The following is a 7,539-nucleotide window of genomic DNA, read 5'->3' as shown; positions in this document are numbered from 1 at the left end:
ACAAAACAGGTATCAAGCAGTTAGTTATAATATTTATATCTACTTTATCTTTTATCAAAACTTAGGAAAACTATAATTATAACCATCTATTCTTCAATTCCATCAAAGACTCCAGAAGGATATATTACCTAAGTAAACAGGAAGTGCATTGTAAGCAACTTCCAAAACTCTAGAATTGACAGAGACATCTTGCTGCCTGGACAGTCACCCAAAGTTCTGTAACATTGGGCATCCATCTCCAGCCTATAGACCCACAGTATCTGGCAGACTTTCCCATGAAGCAGGAAATGTCAAAGACAGTTCTGCCTATATTGGCAGTTTGTCTTCTCTGTCCCGCAGAATGTTTGGAAGATCTTTCATGAAGCAGGAAGCCTGAAGGACTGTCTCATCTTTAGGCAACTTCAGGGTGCGGTGGAATGAGCAAACTAGAATGCGCCATACATAGGTATCACGAAAGGTTATTGGACATCAGAGTGCCCAGACTATCCTCTTGGGGACGGGGCAGACAGAAAGGAGCAAAATTTTGGAAAACAAGCGGATTTTATATGACATCAGGTTGCAGATTTTTGAGTGGATACAGGCTGAACTGGGTGCTAGGTGCCCTTGCCCAAGGTGGTTGACCTTGGGGCAGGTTCATAGAGGATTCCGGTAAACAGAAACCTGTTTTAGGAGATTCCTGGGGGATGCTAAATTCAGGTTTTCTATTTACCCAGTCAGAGTCTCTCTGCTTATTGTCACTGCTGTTTTGGGGTGCCCAATTTGAACCTAACTTTTAAAAAGAGGAAAGGGTCATGGAGTTGGTAGGATGGGGTGGTACGGAGGATATGGACGAACTGCGGCAGGGGAAAAGTGTGATCAGAATAGATTGAAAAGAGCTTTGAGTGGGTTGCATTATCCAAAGGCCCACCCTACACAGTCAAGGACTTACAAAATTGCTTTCTTGAAAGTCTGCCCAGCTTCCAGGTAGCCAGCTTCGCAGTCCAGAGAAGTCTGTAGCCCAGAGTTCTGCACAGCCTGCAGGTAGCTCTGCAGTCCAGAGAGGTCTGCAGCCCAGAGCTCTGCACAGCCTGCAAGGAGCTCCGCAGTCCAGAGAGGTCTGTACTTGGTGAGTAGTTCTCCTCCAGCAGCTGTTTAACGCTTCAGTAATTTAGGGAGGGGTCTTCTGGTAATTCAGTAAACCCCAGCTTTCTCAGACAGCAGGTTTGCTTCCTGAATCTCAGAAGTTCCTCTCCTGGAGGGAATGTTTCAAAAGAAACTTAAACATAATAACAGCCTACTTAAAGTAGAATTTTAAGCAGCCACGAAGTGCTTTTGTAGGGATCATGCTCACAGGGGGTAATACAGATAGTATTATTTGGATTCTGCCATTTCTAAGTACAAACAAACATGTGGAGGAACACTACACCAATGTCTCTGAGGGATTGCTTTCCCAGCTCATGTTCTCAAGTTTTATTTATTTATTTTTACAATAAATATGTGAAAAAAAAGCTTTAAAACCCACAAAGAACACAATCACTGTCAAGCTTGAGTCACATTGCATGAAGAGGGTAACTTTTGCAAAAAAGAACTTTTGGGATTTAGACAGAGCCAAGAGTTAGAATTGCATGGATGGGAAGAAAATTTGATGAGGAAGAATATCCTTGCAGTCTGGGTAAGTGTCCCAGGATAACAGGAAATAATGCATGCATATGGGTAAAGGGGAATAATGTATGCATATTGATGGGTAAAGGGAAATAGTACATGTATATGAGGTAAAGGGGAATAATGCATGTATATGGGGTAGAGGGAAATAATGCATGTATATGGGGTAAAGGGGAATAATGCATGCATATGGGGTAAAGGGGAATAATGCATGTATATGGGGTAAAGGGGAATAATGCATGTATATGGTGTAAAGGGGAATAATGCATGTATATGTGGTAAAGTAAAATAATGCATATATTTCTTGGTCCTGGTTTGCAGTGGAAGCTAATTGCAAGCTGTTGATGATGCTAGAGCGTGTTGCCTGCAGCTGCAGACACCTTAGCATCTTTTAGTGTTCATGATGCTTCACTGGGAATCTCTGACTTCGGCCCTGAACAGTGATTTTTCTGCTGTGCAGCTGAGGAGGAAATTGCTGGGGTTTTGTAAGTAACACTAGAGTCCTCACCTCGAGCAGACAGCCTAACTTCTCCAGCTTGCGTTTACTCTCTAGAGTAGGGGTTGAGCTTATGGCCAGGAGCACACCTGTGGTTGTTCTTCATCAGTATCACATCTTGGGACCTGCACATACTTCTCTTTCTGATCCTGGGCTCTACCCTTCTGACCAGTTTGACAGGAAACAAATTGATTAGTGAGATTTGGTGAACAGGACATTTCATTTGGGACGGCCATGTTGCACGAGTTTGTCTTTTGAAGTGGGTTTGATGCCTGTCTCCAAGTGGCTTTGTGTGCTTCCGTTTCCTGAAATATAAAATTGCTTCCATTCCTTGTTGCACCTCCATTTTTGAAGTTTCATTCTGAGTTGAACTTGAGAAGCGGGGCTTTGCTGTGTAGCCCCGTCTGGCCTGGAACTTGCAACAATCTTCTTATCCACCTTACCAAGTGCTGGGGATGTGGACCAGAGCCATCATACCTGACCTACGTTTCCTGACATGTAAAAACTGTCTATATTTATGTCCATATGATGTTTTGATGCTTGCATGTCCAAATCAGAACTGTCTTAGGGTTCCCATTGTTGTGGTCAATACCATGACCCAAAGCAACTCACGGAGGAAAGGGTTTGTTCCATCTTGCAGCTGGGAGCCACCCATCCAGAGAAGTCAGGGCAGGAGCTGATGCAGAGGCCATGGAAGAACACTCCTTCCTGGTTGCTCTTCATGGCTTGCTCAGCCTGCTTTCTCTTAGCACCCAGGGGTGGCACAGACCCTCCCACATCAATCATCAATCAGGCTTAACCACAGGCTAATCTGTTGGAGTCATTTTTCTCAACTGAGATTTTTTTCTTCCAAAGTGACTAGCTTGTGTCTAGTGGACGTAAAATTAGCAAATACAAGAGCATAATATTCTCTTTAATTATAATTTCTTTACAGCTAAAAATACTGAAAATCTTTTTAGCTCACATTTGTTTGTTTATTCATTTCTTTAGTTTATTGACTCTGAGTCTCACCTGTAACCCTGGTTGGCCTGGAGCTCACCGTTGTAGACCAACCTGACCTTGAACTCACAAAGATTTGCCACCCTCTGCATCCTGAGTGCTGGAATTCAAGACACATGGCGGCATTGCTGCCTCATTTGAGTTAAAACGCACGACACATTATTGTTACTTACAGTCAGGCACCCTGTCATGCATGGGCTTTTGTGCCATTGTTCGTTCATGGGATCATTGCCTAGAAGGCGTTTTCCTAGAGCTGGTGATTCAGGGATCTGGAGGACCTGGGCTGTCTGCTCAGTGAGTGGTGGTCTCAGGCATAGGTCAACAGTGCAGAGGCTGACATTTGATAAGTGTTATCACACAACATTGTCTTTGGACTAACGGTTTAGAGAACCTGGAAACACGGAGATTTTCAGACCATATGGCTTTTGAGCCCCATTGCGTAGGAGGAGTTGGCTGATTCATTTAGGTGGAGAAGGGGAAGAGTTAAGGGTGAGTAGGAGAGGGAGGCTGGACACTAAGGCCGAGCAATCCTGCTAGGCAGTGGAAACGAGAAGCTGCATAGAAAAGTTTGGGTTGAAAGGTTGGTGTAAGACAAAGGGCCGAAGGCCTCTTGTCCATGTTCAATAAAGGGTCCAGCCGTGACAGGCTCAATAGAGGCCTCAATACCTGGTTCTAAGAAAGACCACAAACTGGGACCACTCAGGCACCACCCAGGAACAAACCGTCTAAGGGGAAAGTGCCTAATGTTCCAAAGGAAAGTCCTACTGTTCCAACTATTGTAGATAGGATCACCTGATCTCACCAGGACACCCCCAGACAAATGTGAGCCAATCAGGGTTCCTAAACCTTAAAAATCCCTCACCCAGCTTCTGCTATTATAAAATCCCCACCCAACTGAGCTCAAGGCTCTGCTTGTTTCAATGCATTGGACCCACAGAGAGTCCGAGTTCGAACTTGAATTAGAATAAAGGCTCTTTGCTTTTGCATACTGGACTCGGTCTCTTTGTTGGTGTTCCGTGGACTCAGCGAATTTGGCATAACATTCAGCATGTGGTCTTCAGAGCTCTGTGAAGAATTTTATGCTGGGGATTGCCAAGACTTAATTTGCATTTTAGGACAACTGGAAGCAGTAGAAAGGGAGTGAATCATTGTTAGAGGGAACAAATTTGGAGGCAGGGGCGTGGTTAATAGGTTGTGGAGGCAGGGGAATGGTTAATAGGTTGTGGAGGCAGGGGAATGGTTAATAGGTTGTGGAGGCAGGGGCATGATTAATAAGTTGTAGAGGCAGGGGCATGGTTAAGGATACTGGACAGATGATAGTTTACATACTCAGCAGGGACAGGATGGAACAGAGAGAGATCCTGACTATGGCTGGGAGGTCCAGCTGAAGGTGTGGCCATCCGAGGAGGTGAGGTGGGAAAGAAAGGCTCAAATGAAGGTCACCTTCCGGATTTCTGGCTTGAACAGAAGGTGCTGTCCTTTAACCATTGAGACCACAGGATGAAGCTGCAGTTTGGGAGGCAAAAGGGTTCTGCACTGGCTTCATGGAGCTTGCGGTAAGCAGCCAAGACACTTAGAGAAGTTATCACGTTGAGTGGGCATGATGGGCAGGGTCCCAAAGGGGGACAAAGTATGTGTTTGCGAAGTCAGGGAGGCAGTGAGCTGATCCAGTCAGAGATCAAGGTAAGTGAAGGGATGGCAAGGTCACAGGCCTAAGGGCATGAGGTTGGAAAACAGAAAGCAGAGCAATCAGTAGAAGCCAAAGAACTAGCTGAAGCGAGTAAGAAGGGAAAAACAGCACAGAAAAGTCAAACATGGGCCGATGGGATTCGTTCATTGTAATTGGCAGGTCATTGGTGTGTTGTTGGAGCAGTTGGGGAATGGGGAGTGGGGATAGGCAGCAGCAGCAGCCAGAGAGAATGATTTAGATTATGGTATCAGGGTAGAGTTTCGACAGAAAGTGTAGCCTACCCCTGTAAGAAATGAGGCCATAAAAAGGAAGACATAAGGAGCCTTCTCTGTGGCTGCATTGCTTGACGGGCTAACGCGTTCTAAAGGTCTTTTGCCTAATGCGTTCTTCTGCTTGCAGAGTGGCGCAGTCTCAGACGCTGTGATTCTTTAATTTCCTGGAAGTGGCACTTTTTGCTTCGTGTGTGTGATTTAAGCACCATAAAAATGCTCAGCTACAGCTTGCTTCGAGAGCGTAAGTTCTGCTTCTGCGCATGGCAGTTTGGTACTTTAGCATACAAGCCCATAACAAACCCCCATGCTGGGAAATTGAAACCCTTAAGAGATTTGGCTTGTTTATAAGAAAGTAAAAGATGAGAACCCACAAGTTTACAAGCCCAGGTTGTGCTTAATTGCAAGTGATTCTTTTCTTTTCTCTCAAGAATTTTCTCTTTTTGCTGTCTTCGGAATACAGATTACAAAGCAAAACTGAGACTATGTGTAGGTAGTTTGTATCCTTTTTTTTTTTTGGAATCGAAACTGGTGGGCATTATGGTTTGAGCCTGAAATGTCCTCCCAGAAGCTAATGCACTCTTGTGGGTGCTGGGCGCCAGCGGATGCACTATTTTGAGATGTTGTGGAAACTTCGAGAGGTGGGATCTACCTGCAGGAAGTAGGTGTTGGTTGAGACAGGAGGAGGGGCGTGGCCTTGGGAGGCTCCATTACCCCTTCGCTCACTTTTGGTTGCACCCTCTGCTTCCTGGCAGTCTGTGACAGGAACTACCCTGCTCCAGTATGCCCTCCCCGTCATGAGGGACGGAAACTTCCACAGCTTGAGCCAATAAATGGCATCTCTGAGGAAGGAGTGAAGGAAAGAACAGAAGACCTGGGATAAACTGCAACTCCGGACTTCAAGGCGGGGTCGGAGTTGCCATTGGATGACACAGCATAGGAATACCACACGCGTGAAGAGTTCGAAGACAGAAGTCGAGGTCGTCCTGTGAATCTAGTAAAACAGAACAGGTACCGGCAAAGGGCTCAGAGCGTGCCCTTGTGACGTTGGTTACGTCAGCAGGGCCTCTCCTTTCTTCACCCCCCTCACATAAGGTGCTCCTCACCCCTGCCCACTACTAGAGGCATGTGTTTTTGTCTTAAGGTCTCACTGGCTGTTCACACCCAGCTTGTTTAAGTTTGAACTCTCCCGCACAAGCCCAGTTCTGTTCCCTTTTTCCATCTGCCCTCCCTTGGCACTACAAAGTGTCTGCTTTGTGCTGGTTGTTGCCTGTCTTTTTGTTTCCCCAGAGAGACTCTCCGATCCCAGGCTGGATTTGAACTTATACAGCTGGGGATAACCCGGAGGTTCTGGTCTTTCTGCCTCTAAACTCCTAAGTGCTGGTGCTAGGGTTACAAGCACATGCCCAGTTTATGTGGTGCTGGGGAGATACCCTCCTCTGTGATCACACACAGAGGAGGCAAATAGCCTACCAACTGAGCCACATCTCTGATAATTCTTGTGATACTTGAAGCTCATAGTCGTTTTTCTGTTTCTCTTCCCATGCTGTCAAAGCCACTGTTTTATTTCTTTTTATGATTTCCGGTGTACTTTAAACATTTTAATTCTATCTGTGCCACTTTTGTTCTGCCCATTGTCTGGGCACTTAGATCTCTGCTATGGTCTCCTGATATTCATCATTTCCATCTTCCTCCTCTGTGTTCTCAGCATCCCCTTGCTTCCTCTCTGCTCCGGTTGGAAAGTTGTGTTCTATAGATTGAAAAACTGTGTTCTACGGATTGAAAACAGAGTCCTGAGAGAAGGAAAGAGACCCAAGAGGAAAAAGACATGCATCAACTTCAAAGTGGAGTCAGCAGTCAAGAACACTGCGAGGGCAGCTGGAGGAACTGGAGTCCTTCGTCTGTGGGAAGGGAAAGCTGACATTTGGAGAAGGTTCTCTCTGGATACAGAGTGAGAGAGAGCAGGCTCAGGAAAATGGTGGTGGGGGATGGAATTCTCACTTTCAGTGGCACGGTGAAGTTGAGGGTGAAACAGTATGCGGGGAAGGCTTGTGGTGGGGCTGGCAGACCAGCCTGGGGGCGCTGGGCGTTTCTCTATGGAGCATCTATGGAAGAAATGGGGGAAGGGAATGTGTCGAAAGTGCTTTCTTTTCTTTGAGGCATTTCTCATGTATTCCTGGCTGGCCTCGAACTTGATGTCTATTTAAAGGGGACCTTGAATTCCCAATCCTCCTAGGCCCAATGCCTGGAATTGCAGGCTTGCTCCATGGTGTTCAGTGTGGTGCTGAGGATAAAACTCAGGGCTCTGTGATTATTAGGCAAGCATTAAACCGAGTGAGCTGCATTTCCAGTTCCTGGATACTTTAAATGTGTGTGTGTGTGTGTGTGTGTGTATGTGTATATTCATGTGTGTGTGTATGTGTGTGTATGCATGTGTATGTGTA

The sequence above is a fragment of the Arvicola amphibius genome, chromosome 11 (genome assembly GCF_903992535.2).
Source record: "Arvicola amphibius chromosome 11, mArvAmp1.2, whole genome shotgun sequence".
Lineage (NCBI taxonomy): Eukaryota > Metazoa > Chordata > Mammalia > Rodentia > Cricetidae > Arvicola > Arvicola amphibius.
This window is presented reverse-complemented; position numbering follows the sequence as displayed.